This window comes from Podarcis filfolensis, assembly GCF_964270895.1.
Source record: "Podarcis filfolensis genome assembly, chromosome: 9".
NCBI classification, from domain to species: domain Eukaryota; kingdom Metazoa; phylum Chordata; class Lepidosauria; order Squamata; family Lacertidae; genus Podarcis; species Podarcis filfolensis.
Window position 1 is genome coordinate 36,212,355 of NC_139610.1, and position 25,685 is coordinate 36,238,039.

Genomic DNA, 25,685 nt, shown 5'->3' on the forward strand with positions numbered 1-25,685 from the left:
CAAGCAGGAGTCTTAACAAGCTATTTCATTCTGCATAGAGCTTCGATGTGTGTACCAAACTCTGACAAACCCTATTCCAAAATGCTCAGAGTGACAACATTCTGGTCAGGGAGCTTAAGAAGAGACTGGACCAAGGTCATGCTGTGATCTTCAACACTTAGCAGGGATTTCTTCCTAGTCCTAGTCTGATACTCCATCCACTGTACCCCAAAGGCTCTTACCTGCTTTTTATAGCATCCTTCCTGGGGGTTGGGGTGTCTGTGTGTTTGGGATATGCAGCAGTCTAATATACTAGATGCACCGACATACTTCTGTCACATCTCTTGAAATATTTCCAGAGGCTAGTTGCTCCAGATATATGACACTGCATTTGAAGCATTGTTTTGAGACAAGGCACAACTGTTAAATGAAAATGATTATGATGATGTACATGAACCTTAATAGCAAGAAGAATGGATTTCTTTTTTCACTTGCACATTCTAAATGAAGGTCACCTTAGTGTTAAACTATGTGATTTTATTGCTCTGTTAAACATTATTTGTAGAATCATATAATAAATCATGCCAGAGGCATCCTATAAATGACGCTGATAATTCCCCAAACGATAAAATCAAAATGTTCTGAAAATTATGTGATTTATTTTCCCATCTCACTGTTGAAGGAACAAGCCACCAATCTTCCACCACTGAAGCACAAATGAAGAAGTGTGCATCTTATAAATGTTCAATTAATTTTCGGTTAGTTAGCTTTCACTTTCTATACTTAATCTTCTTAATGTCGGCATATTTTAAAACCTGCAGTAGTGGAGAAAGATACAAGAAACGAAATAGTATCCTTTCAGAATGCTTTTTATCATGCCTCCCTTATTGGAAAACCCAACAAATATTAACAACACTGACAATAGTAATTTTGCAGTGGCTAGGAGAAAAGTCCACTCCTAGACACGTGTACAAGATAAGATCATCACAGTTATTAAAAGAATTCACCTAGAGTGAATGTGATTTATATATTTCTCCAATTGCTAAATGGAGTGGTATGTTAGAGGAATTTAAATGAACAAAACTTCATCATGGCAAAAACAAAATGCATGTTTCTATGGAATGGAAAAAAGATATTTGAGCCTCTTTAAAATAATTACAGGGACGCAGGTGGCGCTGTGGGTAAAACCTCAGCGCCTAGGACTTGCCGATCACATGGTCGGCGGTTCGAATCCCCGCGGCAGGGTGCGCTCCCGTCGTTCGGTCCCAGTGCCTGCCAACCTAGCAGTTCGAAAGCACCCCCGGGTGCAAGTAGATAAATAGGGACCGCTTACCAGCGGGAAGGTAAACAGCGTTCTGTGTGCTGCGCTGGCTCGCCAGATGCAGCTTGTCACGCTGCCCACGTGACCCGGAAGTGTCTGCGGACAGCGCTGGCTCCCGGCCTATAGAGTGAGATGAGCGCACAACCCTAGAGTCTGGCAAGACTGGCCCGTACCTTTACCTAAAATAGTTACACCATTAAATATTTTTAGCATGGTGCTTTGAGGCACAGCTGCGCCATGTTAGAATTATGGCTGTTAATTTTGCCTGCTACAATCTAATCAGCTCCTAAACCAAATAGTGATAAAAAAAAGATGAGGTCTGTTTCATACATGCAAGCATACTGCTTTGGGCTTGCATGCTCTCCTCCCCTCTCCTTATCTAGTGCAGATGCAGCCATGAGGAGATCAGAAGCTTCCACTTCCATCTTAGATTAACCATGGTTTAGCATTACTTCATAACCCTAAAGGTAAAGGGTAAAGGGACCCCTGACCGTTAGGTCCAGTCACGGACGACTCTGGGGTTGCGGCGCTCATCTCGCTTTATTGGCTGAGGGAGCCGGCATACAGCTTCTGGGTCATGTGGCCAGCATGACTAAGCCGCTTCTGGCGAACCAGAGCAGCGCACTGAAATGCCGTTTACCTTCCCGCTGGAGCGGTACCTATTTATCTACTTGCACTTTGACGTGCTTTCGAACTGCTAGGTTGGCAGGAACTTCATAACCCTAAATGGTTTGTTTTGTTGAAACACACCAGCTTCTTTAATTATGGTTTGAAGTTGGCTTGCTTCAACACATCATAGTTAAGGCTGGTCAGTTTGTTGGGTTCATATGACACAATAAGCTATGGTTAAATTAAAACATAAGGAAATGTTTCTGAACTCTTTTGCATGGCTAATGTGTGGCTATGAAGCACAGCAACAAGAAACATTGTCCTCTGAGACATAAGCCACATGGTAAGGCTGTCAATGAATACTAGTCATAATGGCCAGGTTTTCTCTTTACTGTCAGAAGCAGCATGCCTCCAAATAACAGTTGCTAGAAACCACAGAGGGGTCAATGCTGTTGCACTTAGGTCTTTCTTGTGGGCTTTCCATTTGCATCTACTTGGCTGCTGTAAGTTCCGGAATGCTGAATTAGGCCTTTTGCCTTGATCCAGCAGAGCTGTTCTTCTGTTCTTACTAATTCATATTTTGCTTGTGGAAGCAACACAGACATGATGGTTGTGATCAATTAATTGTTTATACTAGGGAGAAAATATTGGTATAGCTGGTAACCAGCAACCATATTGCTTACACCATCCTGCTCTTAGCCAGAGGCAGTGAGGTTTGTACTGGTGAAAATGGTATCGCTGGATTCCAATACTGGGTTCCATAAATTAACTTGCTGGATTTCTATCTTCCCCTTCCAAGTGTGCATCTATGTTTGTTTGTCAGGTTTTACATCACATTGTAAACGATTGTGTAATTATGTGGCACTGTGTGCCTTGGTTTCTTTTCTTCACAAGGCAAAGTTGCCAAGCCTGTAGCACTGGAAGCATCACGCCAAGTTTGCAAAGTTATAAGTGAATCCCAACACCTGTTCTCCCAAAGAATTCAGAAGTGTTAATCTTATGTGAAAAGACACTTTTTGGAAGCAAAACCCATACAGAGAATAAATTAGCAGATTTTCAGTATAAACCGTCACAAAGCTGTTCATCGTCTTCACTCTGCTCAGATGATTAGGCCCTAGTATCAAGCAGCCATAAAAATAAATGGTGATTATAAAAACATTAATTATTTTAGGGATGTGAACTGTAGGCTGTGATCCAGAGGTTCCTATGCCAAACTCAGCATGTAAATAAGGCCCTTGGGGTATTATTTCTCTTAACACTGCACAACCTTTGACAGCTCAGGGGAGTTTCAAAAGTAGGGTGTGCTTTTTACAAGCCCAACTAAAGAAGCAATCCTATACATATCTACTGAGAAATAAGTTCCAATGGATACAGTAGGACCTACTCCTAGGTAAATGTGTACACTTTTGCAACCCAAACATGAAACCTATGGACTCTGGAGCTTCTAAATAGATCCTGAACTAAAATGAAATTTAGATCCTTACTATGTAAAGCATTTAGAGATTTTACGTAAGAGAAGAAGAAGAAGAAGAAGAAGAAGAAGAAGAAGAAGAAGACGACGACAAATGTCATCAAATGAATAAATAATTAAAAACTGGGAGAAATAACTCAACTTGGGCTAAGGCTCAACTTCATTGCTCTGATCATGCAAATGAGCTTGCACTGTTGCAATAATCTCTGTCGGATAAGAAGCTCTATAAATCCCCCCAATGTGACCAAAGCAATGGAAAGAAGATGTGACACAAGGTGAAGTGGGTTTAAACATAGAGCACTTTTATTCAAATTATAACTGAGGATCTGTTAGATGACACTCTGTGCAAAGCATCTAATAAACTGTCAATCTGGGCAAACCCTAACCTTGCTCTGAAGAAAGGGGGGCACCTGCTCCATCCCTCCCTCTTACGCCCCACGCATTTGGGTGAGCAGAGAGGCCTTCCTGACCCATCCCCTCCATGCCAGGGGCCTCACAAATTGGCTCCAAAAGCGATCCTTACTATATCAACAGGCAACTCTCAGGACTCACATTTCACCCCAAAGTCACCCAAGGGTGCTCACTTAAACTTACCCTTCCTGTTGGATTCCCACACATACCTGCCAAAATGTGGCCTAATTGACCTATTTAACAACAACCCTCACTAATGAAACCAACAACTGAACAGAAACTGTGCAGAGTAGGTGGAGAAAAACTAAAAAAAAATCTGTGACACACTGCTTAGCAGGCAGAAAATTCTTATTCAGCTCCTAAGGCGACTGGTTTAGAAATCTACTGCTGTTATGCATTTGTGCACAATGTGTCTGTCTCAAGCTTATTTCACAGTGCTCTTTTCCACATTTTGGACACTGGTGACTGGACACAATCCCAGCCTTGTGTGCTAAAGGGTCTACTCTTCAGCCTCAAGGCATAGCTGTATAGCTATGCTTTATTATGAGTGTAAAGTGTTTAGCATCCTGCGAAATCTGATGTAATAACTTAGCGGCTTTTGTGGCAGGTGATGCATAGCAAAGCATCGTGCCAGTTGTGAGTGCATCTTTTGCCGTTTAAAGTATAGCGGGTGCTTTTGCAGCTGAAGTTGATCCATAGGATTAGGCTGCCTGAAATACAATCACGAGGTGGATAAGATATGATTTACAAACTATAAAACTATGTTAAAGTTGTGATACAATGTCATGATGTTTGATCAGCTGAAGGCAGATCATTGCTAATAATGTGTCTGAGTTTTCTTTTGAAATGATTACACTGTGACAGCTAGGCAGAACCTCTAACCTTGTTCTGCACCTTTCTAACAGAATTTCCAGCAGATTGACTACAGTAATTCATAGTGCATACAATTGCAACCTTCATCTGTGGGGGAAAGTATTTTGTGTTTGACGTGAAGGGTGGGGAAAATGTGACAGCAAGGAAAGGCAATTTTATTTTCCTTTCATAATGGCAAGATAAGCTTGGAAGCAAACTGATTATGCATATAGGTCCCTTTCCATTGTTTTTTCAAATGTTACAAACGTGTGAGAGTAAGCTAAAGTAAAACCAAATGTTCATTTGCTGCTGGCCATAAGGTTCACTTGAAATAAATCTAGACCAGTGGTTCCCAACCTTTTTTTGACCATGCTCCACCTAAGAATCTCTAAAATCCTGATGCCCCCCACTGTGACATATAATTCTTATTATTCAAAAGGTGAACTCCTAGTCATGTGGAGGAAGCCTAAAAGGCCATTAACTTAGTCTAAACAAGCTTCCAAATTGCCCCCCTTAAAAATCAAATTGCCTCGCTGTGGGGCGTGTGCCTCACATTGGGAACCATGGGTCTAAACCAATCTGGTGTAGAGAAAAGGCTAGTGAGAGATGATGTGATAGAAGTAGCTAGAGGAGGTGGAGAGGACAGAGACTGAAGGAAGACCTGTGAGTGGAGGCAGGCCTTTTCCCCATCCTTTGTACACTCTGGGAAACTCAACAAACCTTCTGTACTTGTAACTGGGTGTGGAGAGTTCAGCTGAATGGAACACAGCATGGGGACATACCACCCACCCCTGCCTATAACAAGCAAGTCTAGAGTGAGAGACGTGGATGTTATCTGCTGTTTCCAGGAACTCTTCTCATTGTGAGATTTTTGTGGGTGAGCTGAGAGTTTGTTTGGACCCTGCATGAGAACCCAGAGGCTGAGAGGGAGGGTGCGCCAGAAGGAAAATGAATTGATTTTTAGATATTAGTAACTTTGCATTGATGTAGCATTGGTGTATTTTTATAATGTTTTGTTTAAGTCATCTGCTGTTGCTCCAGTTTTCTGTACAACCACTTAGAGATAGTTTTAATATATTAGGCAGTATAGAAATTAAATAATCAATGATGTTTATAAAATTATGCCTGGTGTGCAGGAAGAGGACAGAGGACAGTTATTCTCTCTCAGCACACTAGAATTCATAAAATGAAGCTGAATGCTGGAAAATTCAGGACAGGTAAAAGAAAGTATTTCTTCATATACCACATAGTTAAACTAGGGAACTTGTTCCTGTTGGGATACTGCCAGGGAGATAAGATGCATCTGAGGCCCCAAGCTCGGATGCCGGACGATCCATCGACCTCCCGTAGTCAGGCAATATCAGCAATTCAGCGACACTAAGCCTCTGGCTTAGAGCACACTCTTTCAGCAGAATTCACACAACAGAAGTTGCACAGCATGAGAGCAGAACTGCATATTTACAGTTTTATTCAACGTTGGTCAGAACAAAGAAATCATGACCGTCTCCTCCAACTGCTCAGGCAAGACAGCCAAAATCGAAAGGAACATATAACATAAACATCCTGTGAGACAGGAACTTACGCAGGGTGTTATACAAACATCCTGCACCCTTTTAAGGTGGAACGGAAATATCCTAACATCCTCCCCCTTTCCGTGTAACCTGTAGTACCTGTGGTTCAACCCAATTGCAACCTTTGTGCGTAAACCTTCAGTTGTTCTCTGTTAACAACCTTAGACAACAGATCAGCAGTAATTTCATTTCCTGGCATGTAGGACACCTGAATGAGTCCTTTCTGAATACACTCTCTTGCACGATGTAGCTTAATCTGCAAGTACTTGGTCCTTTGCTTGCAACTCTCCGAGTTCAGCAAAGCCAAACAAGATCTATTGTCTTGATACACTTGTATAGGACATTTCACAGAAACCCCAATGTCCTTAAACAGTTGCATCAACCATTCACAATCCATGAGTGAAAATGACAGAGCATTGAGTTCTGCTTCACAGGAACTTAGGCTAACTGTTGTTTGCTTTTTGCACAACCAGTCAAACAGGCAGTGGTTGTACATGTAGCACACTCCAGAAGTGCTCGTACCATCCGTGGTGTCACTTCCAAAACTGGCATCTGCAAAGATTTCAAGACCTCCAGTCTTCTGACTGGTGAACCTCAGCCTGTAGTGCATAGTCCCTTTCAAATACCGGGCTATGCGCTTCAGAGCTTTCCAATCCTGAACAGTAGGATTGTTAGCATGTCTGCTAAGCAGGTTAGTGCTTACAGCAATGTCAGGTCTTGAACATCTAGCAATGAAATTCAACTTGCCTAGAATGCATCTGTACAGCGTTGTGTCAGAAAACGCTTCAGCAGTACTGTCTACCTGGTAACCTGTCACCATCGGTGTGTCTGCCGGGTTTGCATCAACCAAATTCAACCTGGTTAATACATCAGCAATTTTCTGTGTTTGGTGTACCAGAAAATTACCTGCTTGGTCCCTCTCCACCTGCAGAGAAAGATAGTTGGATACCTCACCAAGATCCTTCATGTCAAAGTGCTCCTTCAGCTGAGCTAGGGTGCTTTGGTAGAAAGCCTGATTCTTCCAAAACATCAGAAGATCATCAACAAAACATAAACAATACAGTTTGTTTTGCCCCTCCTCCTTGACAAACACACACGGATCAGCTTTGCCCTGGTGAAAACCTAGAGAAAGCAACGTTTCAGTGAGTTTTGTGTTCCAACACCTGGCACTCTGCTTGAGACCATATAATGGTTTCCGCAGTTTACAGACCATTCCCTTCTGTATCTGCATCCCGTCAGGTGGAAGCATGTACAGCTGCTCGTTCAAAATCCCGTACAAAAAAGCTGTATTTATGTCATGATGGGAAACATGCAGTTTCTCCTCCGCAGCGATCTTGAGCATCAGCCGAATGCTCTCATATTTGACCGTGGGTGAGTAGGTTTCGTGGTAATCCTGCCCTGGTACCTGTGAAAAACCTCTGGCAACCAACCTGGCTTTGTGTCTGACAACCTTGCCATTCTGGTCTGTCTTGGCCTTGAAGACCCATTTGCTGCCAACCAGTCTCATCCCTGGGACTACCGGTACCAGCTCCCAAGTTTGGTTCCTGTTCAAGGAATCAACTTCAGCCTTCATGGCATTTAGCCAAGGCTCAGCATCTTTAGAGGTTAACTCCTGGACCTCTTTGAAGCTTGAAGGTTCCCACACCTTCTCTGAGCTACTAAGAACAGCAGTTGCCATCTTAGCAAACTCATCAGCAAATCTCTTTGGAGGTTTGCCTTTGGTCGCCCTTTCAGACCTGCGAACTAGACGCAAGTCTTCTGGACTCATCTCCTCCTTCTTAGGAGAAAAGTGACCAATGGTGAACAGTGGTTCTTCCAGTTCATTGTCAGACGCATCAGATGGTCTGACTGAGGCCTTTGCGCTCTTGTAGTCTGCTGTGTCATCACTGTCACTGACAGCAGCAGCAGCGCCGCCCACTGAACTGGAATCCGAACTCTGATCATCATCATCATCATCCTCAGTTTCCTCAGCTTTCTCAGCATGATCTGCTTTCTTCACATCACCTTCATCCTCCTTTGGGTAACTCTGGAAAATTCCCACATTTTCCCCCCACTTAGGATTGTACTCAACACTCCTTGTGAACTTTATGGATTTAGAGTTAGTCATCCATACTCTGTATGCACCTTTTTTTTGTTCTCTGCACAAGATACACATTTCATGTGAAATTTGCAAGGTTTGATGTCCAAACCTTCAACCAACTCAGGCATCTTGGCTAGCGCTTGCCAAGAGAGGTGACAAAATCTTCGATGTGCATCATGAATGCATCCTGCATGAAGAACCTTGTTAGTTTGTGCAACACAACAAGTATCAGCATTAGATATAACAGGAACATCATCATAAGTTAGACAGAACAAACCATCCAACAACTTTGCATGCAAAATGTCCTCTTTGCCTTTTCTGATGACACAGACAGTCCTCTTGAATGTAATTTCAAAACCACGCCCATTGAGCTGTGGGACACTAAGCAAATTGTCCGCAGCTCCTGGAACAAAAAGTACATCTCTGATGGTAGTATGCAAACTTGCAAGTTTCACAGTCCCAACTCCTGCAGCTTGCAAAGTCCTTCCATCAGCCAGGTGGATCTCTCCATCTTGAGGTGTGAAGGAGATGAACAAATGGCGGTCTTTGGTGATATGTCGCGTGCATCCTGAATCCACAATAAACCTGCCTTTGGCTTTCGGTGAAGCAGTGCCAGCAAACAAACCCTTGTTTTCCACTGGCGTGGGCTTTTGCAGCTTGCCCCCCTGCTCCTGGCCATCAGACTTGCCTTTAGCCTTTGGTGAAGCTGTGCCAGCAAACAAAGCCTTGTTTTCCACTGGCTTTCCACTCCCCTTCTGCTTCGGGCCATCTGCAGGCTTTTTCTTTTGTTTATTTCCAGTCTTTCGACAAAACTTCTGAATATGACCTTGATTCCCACAGTTCCAGCACTTCACAGCTGCCAACGCTTTGGCTCCCCCTGGAGGCTGGAATGCTGTCCCACATTGCTCCCCCTGAAGCGCACAAGCCGATTCAGCTGCATTTCTCCTGTCGTATTCGTTTTGCAAAGTCGCCAAGACCTTTGTAGCAGTGAGGTCTTGCGCAGGGAGGGTCGCCAGCTGACTTGACACGGCATGATAGCTTTCATCCAGGGAGTCCAGGATGAGAATTGCAAACAGTGACTCAGGCATATTGAAACCTCTCTGAGTCAATTCCTGTCGGAGATGCTGCAAATGTAAAACGTGGGCTCTAAGGTCTTCCCCTGGCTCCAAACGCTTCCTGTGCAGCTTTCTGAAATAAAGCAACACAGACCCAGCCTCTTGTCGGAGATGACAGGCTCTAAGCCCGTCCCACATCTCACGGGCACTGGCCTTGCCAGCCAGGGTGATTAACTCTTCAGGAGCTACTGAGAGCAAAATTACCCCCATGGCTTTCGAGTCCTGTGCCCTCCATTCATCTGTCACAGGGGCTGGGGGGTCCTCTGAAATAGTATTCCACACACCAAGCCTTCTCATCTGGCCCTCACAGTACCTTGCCCAGGTCTGATAGTTGTGGCCATTTAGCTTCCGTGGACACGGAGCAGCTTCAGAGGATTCTAAAAGATCCATCTCAGCTATTTGCTTCAGCCGTGAGCCTTTTAAGACGTCTTATCTCGGCAGCTCATAAATCACGATGCCTCTGGCTCGGCTCCCAGGCCAATTAGTTTAGCCGGACATCAAAGACGTCTTCCGCGGCAAACAGAAAAGCCTCTGCTTTCGCTTTTCCAACATACCTTAGCAGTCTGGCGCAGTCTTACTCTTCTGCAAGTGCCGTGAATCTGGGCCCATAACCTGTTGTTGGGATACTGCCAGGGAGATAAGATGCATCTGAGGCCCCAAGCTCGGATGCCGGACGATCCATCGACCTCCCGTAGTCAGGCAATATCAGCAATTCAGCGACACTAAGCCTCTGGCTTAGAGCACACTCTTTCAGCAGAATTCACACAACAGAAGTTGCACAGCATGAGAGCAGAACTGCATATTTACAGTTTTATTCAACGTTGGTCAGAACAAAGAAATCATGACCGTCTCCTCCAACTGCTCAGGCAAGACAGCCAAAATCGAAAGGAACATATAACATAAACATCCTGTGAGACAGGAACTTACGCAGGGTGTTATACAAACATCCTGCACCCTTTTAAGGTGGAACGGAAATATCCTAACAGTTCCTACAGGAGACAGTGATGGCAACCAACTTGGATGGCAGTAAAAGAGGATTGGACAAATTCATAGAAGAAGGAGGGGGGAGGAGGAGGAGGAGGAGGAGAGGAGTTTGGATTTGATATCCTGCTTTATCATTACCCGAAGGAGTCTCAAAGCGGCTAACATTCTCTTTTCCCTTCCTCCCCCACAACAAACACTCTGTGAGGTGAGTGGGGCTGAGAGACTTCAGAGAAGTGTGACTAGCCCAAGGTCACCCAGCAGCTGCATGTGAAGGAGCAGAGACGCGAACCCGGTTCTCCAGATTACGAGTCTATTGCTCTTAACCACTACACTAAACTGGCTCTCAGAGAAGACTATTGATTGTTACTAGCCTTGATAGCTATGTCCTGACTTCAAACTCAGAGGGCACAGTGCTCTGAATATCAGTTGCTGGAAACCACAAGAGGGAAGAGTTCTCTTGTGTTCAGGTCCTGCTTGAGGGTTTGGCATCTGGGTGGCCACCATGAGAGCAGAATGCCTGATCCAGCAAGCTCTTTTTGTGTTCTGAACAACTTCTGACACACCCAGCTCAGACCCTCCAAGTGTCCCTATTTTCCAAGGATGTCCCTGATTTAGAGAAGCCGTCATGGTTTCTGATTTGATCCCAGAATGTCCCACTTTTCTTGAGGATGTCCTTATTTTCATTGGGGAAATTTTGGAGGGTATGGAGTTATCCAACCCCTGAGCCATCTGAAGGCAATTCTGAATAGGGAAGTTTTTTAATGTTTTATGTTTTATTATGTTTTTAAATATGTTGGAAGCTGCCCAGAGTGGCTGGGGCAACCCAGTAAAATGTGTGCGGTATAAATAGTAAAATTATCATTATGGAATGGGAGGTCCCTATTTTTATCGGGTATGCCAGCTGAATACTGTTCCACTGTCTGCAGGCAGACCTCCTTGGTTTGGGTGCTTGCCTAGGGCTGCAAAAATGGAACAGGAGAGTGTTGTCAAGCAACTGGCAGGCCACAGTTTGTAGTTGGTGGACAGCATTCAGCTTAGTGGGTCCCCAGTTGTGCAATCCAGAGCAGTACAAATCTTCAGACTTTATCTGTGGTTGAAGATTACATTATATAAAGCAGGAGTGGGGAACCTCTGGGTATTGCAAGACTACAGCTCTGACCATTCCTGATCATTAGTCATGCTGGCTAAGGAGGCTGATTGGTGCTGAGCTCCATCAATATCTGAAGGACCACAGGTTCCCCACCCCAGTATAAAGGAGTACATAGGTCACAATCAGGCACACAGTCAAGTATGCTTAAAGCCATAAATTTCACATTAAACACACTGCCGTGGCAGCGTGAAATCAGAGCTGAACCATAGTCAAGTTGAAAATTGTGAGCATATAAATTACAAGGCTTATTCTGAAAGTCAAGTTCAGCCCCAGCATATATTCATATATCTGGAAAATGCTGAGAATGCATCTACTTATACAACCCACTTAAAGCTATGTATGCATCTCCTAAACGTTTGGTAAAATTCATATACCTATGTGGCAAATTCTAGATTTGTGAGATGCATGTGAATATGATTCGCTTTGTGTTTACAATAAATTATAGAATTGGAATGGAAAAGGAGAAAAAATATGTATATGGATAGCTAACCAAATAAAGTGTTAATATCTGAATTCCATACAAGACCCTAAGCAACACAAACAAAGCAGGAGAATAATTCTAATAAGGCACATGGGAACCTGTGACCCTCCATTGGTTGTTGGGTTTCAATTTTCACCAGTCCCAGCCAGCATGGCCAGTGGACAGGCATAATGGGAGTTTTATTCAAACAACCACCAGAAAACTACAGTTTTCCCACCCTTTTAGTTAGGAAAGTGAGCTATCCAGACACTAACTCAGTTGGGCTTACAAGAGAGGCATTAAGTGTAGATTGTATCGAGGTATGAACACCAAGCTAGTTTTGAACATGGAACCCTTATTCATACGTGATACAGCAAACACATTGCTCCCTATTTTTGAAGCATGGGGTCACCATCCATATGAATGCAGCATTTTTCTCAATGGCACTGCAAACATCTTAAAAGTAAGCTTTGCATTGATTTGGGGGAAAGAATCCAATAGGCGTAGGAAACCACATCACATGACCAGCTTACCACACAATGGCAGCCTCCATGTGAAGAAACACAGAAGAGCTGCCTCAGTGAGAGAGATGGGAAGAAGGTCCATTCTACCCATTCTGCTGACAGACCTGCTCCATCAGCCTCTGAACAGTTCCCATTCCATGCTAGTCCTTAAGAACTGCTATTTAATTTTAAGAATTGTTTCTAAATTGGCATTTTTCCTCATCCCTCCCTGGTTGCTTTCCGTTCTGTGCCATGTCCTTTAGATTGTAAACCTGCAGGACAATTTTAACTGATTTTGTGTAAAGCCCCTTTGGGAGACTTTGCAGCTGAAGACCAAGGTACAAATGTTATAAAGAAATAATAATAAATAAGCAGTTTAATAAGTAATGAAGTTTTAGACCCAGTGGCGTAGTGTGGGGGGTGCAGGGGGGCCGGCCGCACCGGCCGCAACATCTGGGGGGCGCGCTCACACTCGCAGCTCTCTGCCCCTACCGGGTTAGGGGGCGCAAATTACTTGCCTTGCCCCGGGTGCTGACAACACACGCTACGCCACTGTTTAGACCTGCTTTAGTCTTACCTCTTGTTTGTTGCATTTTATATGAATATATTTGGTGAATTTGGTCTTTGAGTTTATGGTGTCCCAATCCTGATTTCTCTGCACCAGCATTAATATTTGAAGGAATGCTTTTAGGGGCTCTCAATATTAACATGTTCTAGCTTAGGATTTAATGCTTACACTGTTTCACTTCCAGAAGTTCATATCGTCTCTTGCAGAGGAGGCAATTATTTAATGTTTCTGTTAGGATAGCTCTGAGTCACTGCCTTGAATTCTTTATCTGTCTTTAATGGCTTTTTTATAGACATTTGTGCCATAAATTATCTTAACTGTTCTGTTTGGCCCTCTATCCTTTGTTAAGAATTATTATTGTGGAGCTTGCTTTTAAGTTTTATTGCTTATTCTCTAGCCTCCCTACAGCCTTTTAAGAATCATTGGATCCCATTCTCTTAAGGAGGACTGCATGGGCAGCTGCTTTTCTCTGAGATTCCATTTTGATATATTAAGCTTCAATTGGAAAGTAAAATATTAGGCCGAGGCAAAACGTATATTATTTCTCAGAATCAACTTACTTTTCCCAGTTGGAAGAGGGCCATTTTACTGTGGTGCCAAGTGGCAGGATGTGTTATTCTTGGTTACTTTTCTGTCCCTACCTTCTTCCAAGAAATCCAGGGTTCTGTGCTTTATGGGTTTTCCCACACTTTATGCTTGCTATGGCCTTGTGAAGTAGGTTAGGATGACATTTTCCCCACTGCATTTTGTTGACACCTCTACCAATAAGCACCTCTTCCTGTATATGTCAACACAATTTCTTGTTGCAGGGATGGGGAAACTGGCCCTCCAGATGGTGTCGGACTACAACACCCATCTTCCCTGACCCCTGGCCATGCTGATGGTAGTTGATGTCCAACATCTGGAGGCCAAAGGTTCTCTATCCTTATCTTACAGTGAACAATATGAGAAGTTAAGCAAGGCAATAAAAATGGCCAACTCATACTCCCTTACACCAATATAAGCTGGTCCAAGCACTGCATTACATATTACTCCTTTGTTCCTTCATTGACTTTCTATTCATTAGAGTGTTGTTTCAGTGCAAAGTTATGCCACTTGAGGCATACCTACAGAGAAAAATATTCAAAGTGCTATTAGGACCAGAAGTCAATGTGGCTGTAGAACGATTACAGAAGAGAACGGAGGGCTGGGAAGGCTCTGAATGCTAAGCCTTACTCTGAACCACTCATTCATTCTATTACCTTGAGCAAAGAAGCACTATACTAGAGGGGAAAACATGCTGAATAGGAGTGGGATTTCATTAGGTAAATAAATTGCACACAGTAACCAAACAAACAAGTAGTGTTGGATTGGTACTGAAATACAGCTAACCTGGACAGTGCATCAAAATTACCTTGGGGTAATCAGGAAACAGGCTTCATTTACTTCCCTGAAAAACACACAGTGGCACTTCAAGTGCCTAGAGATATAGTCTTAAAATTGACTGGCTTGTGTGTGGGGTGGAATTCTTCCTGAGAACTGTTTGCTTTCCACTAGCCTCATGGCAATAGCTGGAAACATGTGGAAGAAGCAAACAAACGTACAATTTCTAAGTTAGATATTTAGCAGAAACACTTTGGTAGGAACTTTCCGTATTCAACACTCCAAGAGTTGAACCAGGCTATATGGGAACCTTTACTAGGCTAGATTGTGTTGAAAGGGGACTCTATGCTACTATGCACACATGCATTCCCTCCAGTACCAATACACTTAAACTTTACTCCATGCCATTCACATACTGAAGCCTTTCCCAATCTAGCTACTATGGCCAATGGTCAGGGGTGATGAGAGTTATAGTCCAAATCATTGGGAGGGTACAAAGTTATTGGAGGCTGACTTGTAGATGCATACTGATGTCTGTTCACATATACCCTGAGGGCTTATCCACACATACCTTTTGCCCCAATCTTTCCAGGACCAGGTCTGTGCTGAAAACAGCTTGTATTTGTTTGTTTGTTTGTTTGTTTGTTTTGCTGCCGCAGAGCCTTTCCCATGAAAACCCTCTCTTTAGCATTCAACTGGAACAAATATTAATTAGGGGTTTCCATAGATTGTCATTTGCTCCAACTGAGCTTTAAAGAGTGGGTTTTTCTGGGAAAGCACCAGAGCAAAAAACAAAACAGGGCACTTGGCCACAGAGCTTTAAAGTACCTGGAATGAGCAGAAGAAAGGTAAGTGTGGATCTGTGAGACAGAACTAGCTGATACATATTTTTCCCAGCAGCTGGCAACTACTCCTCCATCAGGTTCCTGTGCAAATATGTTGTAGGAACAATGAGGACAAAGGCCATAGGTTCAAAGAATGCCCAACGCATTTGTGCCACCGAACAAATGTTAACAGAATCAGTGTTAAAATATAAATGAAATTACCTGATTGACTAAACAGGTTTAAGAGCCTTGTTGAAATCTGAAATTAGGTATCATACTCACTCTAATTTTATCATGCTTCCATGGCAGCCATTTTGAGTTATGCCAGATCTCCACGGCAGCCATGTTGTATATGCCACCCACAGTGCTCTTTCAAAATCTGAAATTTGCTCACCAGTCCAAAAAGGTTGACGACATGAGCTCTAATAAGTATACCTTTTGTTTCTGTTTGTTTCTCAACATACCTAGGAAAAGCCCATAGGCACATACATTCTGTAATCTGAAAGACAGAGAAAGTAGCTACAGTAGTGGCTTACAGCCATTAGCTCCACATTGAGAAGGCAAATAATGGAAGAAACAAGATGCAGATCAAATGCCAGATTAGGGTTAAAGCAGTATAAGATGCAAAGCTATCTTGTAAAGCTGTATAAGATGCAAAGTCTCAAACTCCTTTGTAGTAAGATCACAGTAAGAAAACATTGTTCGAATGCAAACCTATTGTTCAGTGAAAGTATGTTTTCCAATTGAACTGTCTAATCATAGGATCCTCATTATCCTCTTGAGACTGAGAGAGAAATGGAAAGGTGCCAATTTCAGCAATTTGATAATAGCATGTGTAATTTTTGAAAATGCAAATCACAGGCTACTTATGGTGATGTCTTAGAGGTTTTTCTTCAAGACCAGTTTAAAACATGAGTTTAATCAGCAGTAGTGGTTGTAGCAGAACTGCAAATGATGGCTGGAAGCAACCATTTAAATTTCCCACAATGTCCCAGAGCAAGCATTAAGTAAAGTGGCATTGTGGGAAATTCAGAAAAGACTGACAGATCCAGCCACACAGACAGATCCAGCTTGGTGGGCCCTACTGTCTCCATGATGCTCCCCTTAAATCTCTCTGGATCCAGCCTCAGAGTGAAAACCCGATATGAGGACCATTCCTACAAAAAACAAGGGTAGCTTGTATACACTGCCATTTGCTAAAATTATGTGTTTTTAATTTTGATGCCAATAAAAAGGTTGTGATTTTTTTAAAAAAGTGAACAAAATTTAGAACAAGGTTCATCATAGTCAATTAAGTGTATAAAGATGGGCTTAGAGCAAACACTGTACCTGCTCTTTTGCTTTAAAGTGAAGCATTAGGAAGTTGCTTCTGCAGTGATCAGGAATCCAGTTTAATACCTACTTCACTTTATTGCACTAAATATATATAAAAATAGAATATGAATCAGCACACCAGAAACCCACAACAATATTGCTGCTCCTGTTTCTCAAAGCAAAACTCCAGGGCTGTTACAGAAGTTTTCTATTTGACTGGCAATGGTGGGATCAGATTTGTGACATTCAAACTGGATCAGTTCAACACATGTTGAACACAAGCCACCCTTGTCCCTAGACTCGTAGGCCTGCTGCTACTTCCATGGCTGCTCCTACTCTGATCCAAGTACTTGATAAGGTGGTGATAAGGAAAACACTGTTAGGAAGAATAACATGGATGGGCATTTTACATGTATTCCAATCGGTGTAGAAGCAAGTATAGAAGCCCCTTAGCAGTCTAGCAGTAAGAAGTCATGTACAGTATTTGACATGGGTTGAACATATATATATTAACAGAATTTGCACTTTATCCAGCATTGCACTTTTTTGCTGTTTCTGTTGTAGAATTCTTGTATTACATCCAACCTTAAGTTCTGTGCATCTTCATATAATATAATATATCACAACCTTAAATGGGACATGCATATTGTCAAAATACAAAATGATCATAATATGATGGCAGTTTCTCTAAGCCATTTGAGATTAACTTTCCCTAACCTTTCGTTTGTTGTTAGAGCATATATTAATGTATTCATTTTTTAAAAAATGAATTGTCTTGGATCCTAACACTTGTTCTACTTATCAAATGGTTTAACACTTGCAAAGCAGGGTTTTCTCAGCTCCCAAAATTCAACTTTTGTGTTGGGAGGACTGCAGATAAGGGGGGATATGTGAAAATCAACCATTCCTATGTGAGCAGAAGTACCTCTCGTTCATGCAAAAGAATCTTAAGATCCAAGCCAATGAATAGAACTGGTGGAGAGTTAAAGAAAATAGGGGGGGGCAGGAACAGAAAGATACACACCAAGTCCTGCAGCTGCTTTGTAAAGATGACATTTGTAGAGTTGGCTATATGTACATTTTTGACCCTTCAGCAGTTCTGCTAGTGCAGCATGATCATTTGATTAGACTACAACAACATCTTGACATATTTACACTGACCTGTTCCAGGCATACTAATGAAAAGACCAACCCTATTCTTGTGCGCAGTGGAATATGGCATGCCTTCTGCTTGCTACTGACAAAAGCCTGCAAAAGATGTGTTTGTCAAATGCGTTGCTGAGAAATAAGAAAAGCAAATAAAAGCTGTGGTTTCCATTTAAAAATAAAGATACCTTTCCCTTCTCCAAATTCATTTTCTTTCTTGGAGAAATGATACTCCAGTGACAGCAGATGCCTCTGAAGTATGGGAAGTTTTTGAAAGCATTTATTCTCAAATGGTGCTCTCAGCAGAATCATCAACATGAAAGCTCTGCCATCCTTTGACAAGTGCATAGCTACCATGGAACCTGACAATTAGCCCAATTAGCTAAAACAAGGGATTTGATCCATTCATATGTAAGTTCATTTGCATGCTGCCTTTCCACAGTTCAAACTATGCTCAAGGTAGCTTACAACATGAAAATAATACATAATACATAATGGCAACGGAACGAAAGTAGGCATAAAACAATAAATAAAACAACAACAAATGCACAACCAAACTGAACAATTTCGACATAAATGGCAATATCTAAAACAAAAACAACAGCAGCAACAACTCCCACCAACAAAACCCCAAGAGTCTGTTCAGCAGCCTCAGCATATGTAGCTCAAGCCATTCAGGGCTCTGCCTTCCCAGGCTAGATGAAAAAAGGCCTGCAAGGCAAGGAAGAGGTCTTCCAGGACTTACAGCCAATATGGTCCCAAGTTCTATGAATGGAAATTAACTCATGCAATGGGGCTTTCCTGCCATCTCCTCCCCATTGCAGCCTCCTGGGCTATAGCTTCAAGTCAATCTTTTTTTTTTTTCCCTTGCGACTGCAGTGGAAAAAAGAAATCTTTGAAGACTGAGTGGAAAGCACCTTGCAAGCAGAGCAAAACAAGGTGGTATCTTCCCCTTCACGATGGCTCATGCAACGCTAGATTCTTCCCATTATTTTACAAAATTTCAAGTGAAATTTGGGGTTTATAGAGTAGAATCTGAGTGAACCTAAGATAAAACTTACTAAATCCTATACCAAGGAATATACTTTGTCAAATATTGCCAAATGTCAATGACTACATCTAAGATAATTGTCAAATGTTAGCTGATACAAAATCCTAGAATAAAAATTTTGCTGAATACAGATGTCCAAATATGTAGGTAAAGTTTTGAGACTATTCACTATTAAAATTCAGAAATGAGGCTTTTCAAGAAAATTTGAGGGAGTGAGAAAATAATTTTAGTTGTGAAACAAAACAAAAACCAATTTATCAAAGTGAAAATGAGTTTAAATGAAGTCATGTGGCATTAATGTATTGCACTGTCTACAAAAAGACCTTGAGAGAAGATAGTAATTGCATAATTACTTCCTAATGGATTGGACCCTAAAAGTGGTAGTAAAGCTTCCGTCATCACAAAGGAGCAATTTTCAGTGACTCACACATTTTCCTGCAGCCCTTTCACAACCTCCATATCTGCTCCACAGGTTTGAGGGAGACATCTAAAGCACTTTTAGTGGGGCATGGCAGGAGTGCCAACTTGAATAAAATATTGTGGGAGCCCATTATACAGTGCACACACACCATTTGAATGGGAATACCCATCAACTTTGTGGGGGCCCAGCCCCCTCAAATATTTTATTGTAGAAGCCAAAGCCCCCACAGCCCCTGGGAATTGACTCCTATGGGGCATGGGATGGCTACAGGGGAGGGGAGAATCACTGAAAACTGCTTCCTTCCCTGTTTTGCTTACAGAATCTTTACAGTAAGCTGAGTGACACCATTTGATACAACCAAATACTGATAAATTTTCAAAAAGAAAAAGAAAAAGGTATAACACCCTCTAAGGGAAAATTAAAGTGACACCATCTCCATGGAAGCCAAACATACATAGAAAGGACATCACAATCAATGAAATAATTACTTCATGTGAACTATTTGGTGAAAAGATCAATAAGTCTGTTGATCTTAATGACATTGTTTTAATTATAAATCAAGTCAGAGCTGAAGAACAGAATAGAAAGTGACATGTAAATGAGGAACAATGTCAGAGCTGACATTATCAGCAAGGTGGAAAGACAGACCAGAATGCGATGCACTCCGATAACAAAGATAATACATTATAGTTTATTAACAGCATTAATGAGTCATGCAGCATCCTGTCATCAGTCAGGCAATGACCCTGGCAGAGATTAACGCATCCTTACTTGACATCTGGCTATTTATGTGTGCATCTCTTTCTCACAGATTGAAGTCACAAATCATCCTGTTCACTGTACTGAGACTACTTGCAAGTAAGTAATTATAGATCAGCAGTCCAAGAAAAAACATTGAGACAGATTTTAACCCACTTTGTCATGCTGTCTGTGTACTCTTGGTTTACACGAGGTGGGATCAGGTTGTGTAACACTGCAATTATTCCTCAAGTAATCCCGATGGAAGAATATGTAGTAAAAATCACCAGAAACATGTGAATTCTGCAAGCAGAAGACTTTTCGCATGCCTAGAATGTCAGCATGTTCAGACCTACGTGGGAAAAGCCACTACCTAATAGCAGGAATGTTTGGCTATCACTGACCTCACTGTTTCTGATGCTTATCTTCTACGGGTTTTTCCCCTTTATGTGTAAATTTGTATAGGCAAAAATGTGTCAATGCTTCTTTCCAAGCACCAGTATGCAGAGTCTTAGCTAAATATTTGACTAGCTATAATTCACTGGCTCAGCCACACACAGGAGCATGTGTACATATAACTGCTTCCATGTGATTTCAATAATGGAGAATAGTGTTATCAAAGTTAGCATCAAAGCTTTTTGGAAAATGGAGACAATCTAGCTATATGATTCCACAGATTCAAAGGTGCAAATTTTCCTGTCAGAAGAAGCTCAAAGGGTATGAAGCAAGTAATTGAGAGACCCAGACTAAACCCAATCAGCTTATGATGTGTTACCTGAGGGCTATTATGCTGTAAACCACTAGCTGCATGGGATGAATACAGATGTTCTCTTATAGGTGGAGAAGTCAAATCACTTCTCATACATTCTCACTTTAGAAGTGAGATGAAAGCATGATGAAAACTGATGGACAGTTTTTGCATCCCTACCAGTTTTCTCTTTTACACTAAAGTGCAAAAAGTAGAGCAAAAATGGTGGAACAAGTACAATTCATCGTCAAACCAATTCTTATTTTTGTACAGCAATGACGCTTCTTGGACAATATTGTACAGTTTTACTGCTCTAAATCATCCACAGTCTGCTGTAGTGTATCTAAATTGGGAACTGGTAGGAGTGCTATGTAGCTTACAATGGGTGCTTTTTGTTTCCTGTTGATCTGGCACAGCTTGCATTGCAGAACATCTGAAAGTGTCTTGCTAAACATATTCCTTCTTCTCAAGCAATCTCTGACAGCATATGGCACTCTGATTATACCCAGATTAACTTAGTCATGCAAATAATTTACTCTTTATTTTGGCAGGATTTAAACATAACTACAGTGGTACCTCAGGTTAAGTACTTAATTCATTCTGGAGGTCCATACTTAACCTGAAACTGTTCTTAACCTGAAGCACCACTTTAGCTAATGAGGCCTCCTGCTGCCGCCGCACCGCTGGAGCACAATTTCTGTTCTCATCCTGAAGCAAAGTTCTTAACCTGAAGCACTATTTCTGGGTTAGCGGAGTCTGTAACCTGAAGTATATGTAACCTGAAGCGTATGTAACCTGAGGTACCACTGTACTTGTTCTAGCTTTAAGCCACTGTGTTTTTGTGGCAACAATTTCCTTCTTATATGTTTATTAAGAGTATGCTCCCCTCTTTTCCAAGGAATGAGAAGTTCCAGGGACTATGCTATACATTTTGTAGCAAAATCCTATTGTCACATGATTCCTCATGCCCCAATCCTCCAGAAAATATTTTGAGGCACACAAGCAGCTGTTGGGGAAAGAAGAATCAGTGAAAGTTGACCACTTCTGCTGGTGGGAGTGCCCCATAAGTAGAAAACTGCTGTATCTGACACACAATCTGGCAAGCACTCATCTTGGATCCCATCACTATAGGAAATTATCTATTCAGGAGACTACCAACAGCCAATGAAGGAACTAACATTAACACCGTTTTTGTCAGATCCCAGACTCTAATCAGACAATACCTTCAGGCAAAGCCATGTTGATGGGCTCTTTCACAGTAATCGGTCACACAAAGCCAGAAACCGATATTAAAGAATTAGAAGAACTCACAAGCTAAGTGATGATCTACTTTTTCACTTATATTTCTCCTTCCTAATTTGTTAATGTTGTCCTTGAATATGTATGGTGGTTTTTTTTTAAAAAGGATCAATAAAAGCTGCAACAAACAAGCCATAAAGAACCGATCTGTACTATTTATTGGGCAAGCTTTACACTTGAGCTGAATGTTAAAAACATTAATTTGTCTGCTACAGGAAAAATTGAATTACTTCCAGTCTCATTTGCCAAGCCTTGAAAATTGAGAACGATGTATGTCTGCCTGCACATATTAATAGATATGCTTCTTTTGTAGCACACACTTTTTCTCTTTTTAATCCAATAGGCCCAGTCTGATCTGGTGGACTTCTCCACTCAGACCAGGGGGAAACAAGTTATAGAACCTGGGTCAATAATTAAGAAAAACTAAGCCTCAATCAGCCTCTTAATCTGAGGTACCGCTGCCAACATTGATCCTTTCATTATTATTCAAGCAGCTCAGAGGCCTAAGATATGACTGCGATAATTACTTTCAGATTAGGGATAGTGTAGGAAGAGATTGTCATGGGGCAGAAAAGGAGCTTAAGTGAAACAGGCATACAATTCCAAGGATGTAGCCCCATGGATGCTTACTTAGGAATAAGCTTCTCCTGGGCAAACATGGATGGGACTGGGTTGCATTGGCAGAGGGAATGTTTTGCTGCCCTGGAAACAAAAGATTCATTCAACACACTTTCGACACACTTTAGATTGTCTGTTTACAGACAAACAAACAAATGCAAAGGCTGAACTCCACATTATAAGCTGACTAGCTGTGTCAGAATAGCTTAAGGCAGGGGTAGCCTTGCCACCTCTTACTCACCTGTGTACCATGAGTGAGCCTATCCCAGGGTGGGGCATAATAAGCCAGACATTTGAGGCAGTGGAAGACAGGAGTACCTGGCGTGCTCTGGTCCATGGGGTCACGAAGAGTCGGACATGACTAAACGACTAAACAACAACAACAACAAAGCCTAGTTCTGCCCAGCTGGCTACCTTTTTGTTGAGGGAGGCCTTCCTGACTCACTAACTCCCAGAGCCCCAGGTCTTTAGAAATGTGCTGTCAGCAAGCCTCATCTGCTTTCCCCACCGGCATCACACAGCCCTTTATGACAAGTCTAGGGATGCTCCTTTCATTGTACAACTGCCTCAGCATGCTTGCCAATGTTTAACTTTTCCTCTAATTGTTCACGTTGCCCTATAGCTTTGATCAACCTATTTAACTGATCTCCACCCATGCCAATATTTCCAGAACCCTTCTAGAAGCTGTGCAGAGTTGGCCAAAGGGGGTGGGGAATCAACCGGGGAAATCAGACCAGTGAGGGATTTCTAGCTATGTGCAGGATTGGGATCCCTTGAGGCTGAGGGTTCCCAAGTTATTAGTATAAATTGTTGAAGCCCAGTGCTGAGGCATCATCATCATAATCTTTTCCTGGATTGTTCTCAATTTGTCTGGTTGTGGGATGGATCAGTGCAGAAGCATTATCATCTTCATTTGTATCACCATAATTTTAAATCATATTTCCCCTTATTGTTCCCTGATCATGTTCTGTGGGGAGGACACAGTTATCATTATTATCATCACCTTTTCTTCCTGCCTGACCTAGAGTGAGGACTGTTGGGGAGTTTGGAGCACACTGCAAACACAGAAACATATTCTCATATACCCCTGATTTTTACATAGACATATTTATTTAGGTGAGTGGATAGCCCCCCACAAGGGCCCCCCACATCATAAATCTTCCACTGAGTTAGGCTAATAGAGGGCTCCCACGTGACCAGTAAAACATATAGGATAGGAGGGTGGAGCTACAAAGTTCTGCAAAGGGTCAGGTTAGGGTGGGCTGGACTTAAAAGAGTAGTGGCCTGGCACCATGTCAGCCAATGTGCCAATGTAATGTGTGCCCACATACCACACCAATGCTTCATTTTCTACGGGACTGGACACAATGTCTCCTTCCAGCCCATTTGCCTAACCAGGTGCAAGGGAAGGGATGTTAAGACAGGAATACACTGGCCTGCTAGAAACCATACCAAGATGACATCAGGAGCATGGAAGTCTAGAAGGAGAGAGGCAGAGGCAGAATGTCCCCATACCATCTACAATTAAGTTATTGCATTTCTTGAGTAATAGGAAATGTCTTTCTTGGCTCTCAAGAGAAGTCTCAGTATTATCACAATGATAATTGTGGATTTCCAAACAACAAGTCATGGCTCCTTATTTTAAAGATAAGCTTCCATGTAACTTTGATTTTGTACCAGAAAAAAGGATTTTCACCAAGAAAACATGATTTTATCAAGTTTTCAATTGGACATGTCTACTAGCTGGCTTAGTACTCAAAGAGTACTCAAAGGTATAAAGAAACTATTCAGTACTTCCTGGGTAATAAGTTATGCATTTCTACTGCTGTCGTAATGCTGCTTACAGAAAGATATGTGAAGAGAATAACAGAAGGGATAATTTCCGAATCCGGCCAAGATGGCTTTTATATCTGGGGGGGGGGGACCACAAACCCATTATTAACACCATAAACATATCCATCACATTGACACGCAACCCCAAAAAAACTCATTTGGATACATTCTTGGAATACTTGCTAAGGCAATGGCATTTAAATTGCCTCTGACATATTTAAAGGTAGGCTTTGGTGAGGGTATAGATAGCAAAAACCTTTTCTTTGGTATGCAACAGCAATCAAGAATTTGCACTTGCTATAAAGCATGTCAGAATAATGGATGGCATTCTCAGTAAAGAAAATTAATTTAAACAAGTCAGGTAGAAATTCATATCCTTCTTCAGTTGAAAAAAATGCAAATATACTACTTATTTATTATCTGCATGAATTAATACAGGGAGAATGCAATCCTATACAGACTTACATGAGAGTAAGTGTTATTTAATAATATCACTTACCTCTGAGTAATCATGGATAGGATCAGCTTGCACGTATTGGGGAACCTTGCTTTCTACATTTTCTGTTCCAGCCTAGTGATAACATTGAACAAATCAGCCTCTCTGAAATTGCCTTCAAATGATTTCTCAGCTATATCACATCCGACATATTTGTGGCAATCTGATATGGTTAATGAGCACAACTATTCTTTCTACATAAATATGTCATCTCAGGAAAATTGTTATATTTGGACACAAGGATTTGTGTGCCTTCAATTTTTAACTATTCAGGTGCTTTGTTTCTTACGCATTGGCTTCCAATAGTTTGGAATATAATATGTTAATAAGAATTCTCTTCTCTTTATTGGCACCAATAAATGATAGGATCTGTAAGGCTAATTTGATTTCTACTTCTTAATTTCTTGGTATTATTAAAAAATATTATGTGGCTTGTTTTCCCCCACATTCCCTTTGTTTAAGATAACGCACAATACTGAAAAATCTACAGTCATTCTGAGGATCAGAAATACACCAGGCATCTCAGAGGGTAGAAATACAAAGGGTGATTGGTTGGGATGGGAATTTGTCTACCTTAACTCATTTCCTAATAGCCAGCAGCAAAAATCTAAACCAAGAAGAAGAAGAAGAAGAAGAAGAAGAAGAAGAAGAAGAAGAAGAAGAGATATGAATTCACACCTCAACAGGTGAAACAGATGTATTCAACTTCTTTTCACCATGGCTACACAAATCTAGCAACTGGTAAATCCATAGAACAGGCA

The 25,685-nt window shown here is 41.8% G+C and overlaps 1 long non-coding RNA gene across 1 annotated transcript; it reads right to left on the reverse strand.

The window, feature by feature from the left end:
* Nucleotides 1-607: 607 nt before the first annotated feature.
* On the reverse strand, nucleotides 608-25,545 carry LOC310770566. The gene is made up of 3 exons (XR_014552277.1): nucleotides 25,498-25,545; nucleotides 24,928-24,999; nucleotides 608-794 (listed from the first exon to the last, which is right to left on the reverse strand). It is a non-coding gene; the product is annotated as an uncharacterized lncRNA (long non-coding RNA).
* Between the last annotated feature and the right edge of the window lie 140 nt (nucleotides 25,546-25,685).